Below are 281 nucleotides of genomic sequence, written 5' to 3'. Positions count from 1 at the left end.
AGTGTTGGGTGAGGGGAGGTGAGTTCATTTGGTTTCTAATTTTACAAAGATTTTTCAAGAAAATAAAATGTATTTTTTTCCCAGAGGCCGTCTCCCGATTCCGTGAGGAGGAGGAGGGGGGAAAAACTGGGCCCTCCCACCTCAAAGTAGTGTTGGGTGAGGGGAGGTGAGTTCATTTGGTTTCTAATTTTACAAAGATTTTTCAAGAAAATAAAATGTATTTTTTTCCCCAATGAGGCGACGCTCCTCCGAAGGCGGGCGGGGCCTGAGCGCCCTGAGTG

At 46.3% G+C, this 281-nt stretch overlaps 1 protein-coding gene across 4 annotated transcripts in view; it reads left to right on the top strand.

The window, feature by feature from the left end:
* c42h2orf42 (chromosome 42 C2orf42 homolog) overlaps positions 1-281 on the top strand; it is a 35,508-nt gene continuing 35,227 nt past the window's right edge. For 2 of the 4 annotated variants that reach the window (XM_043681610.1, XM_043681609.1), the window contains exon 1: positions 1-18. The gene's annotated coding sequence lies outside the window, so the exon portion shown is untranslated. Of the gene's footprint in view, positions 19-82; positions 167-281 lie in introns of those variants that run through there. The other 2 variants (XM_043681608.1, XM_043681607.1) reach the window with 1 other exon arrangement.

Source organism: Chiloscyllium plagiosum, chromosome 42 (genome assembly GCF_004010195.1).
Source record: "Chiloscyllium plagiosum isolate BGI_BamShark_2017 chromosome 42, ASM401019v2, whole genome shotgun sequence".
NCBI lineage: Eukaryota > Metazoa > Chordata > Chondrichthyes > Orectolobiformes > Hemiscylliidae > Chiloscyllium > Chiloscyllium plagiosum.
Note: the sequence above shows the minus strand (reverse complement) of the source record. Positions and strands in the feature narration are given on the sequence as shown.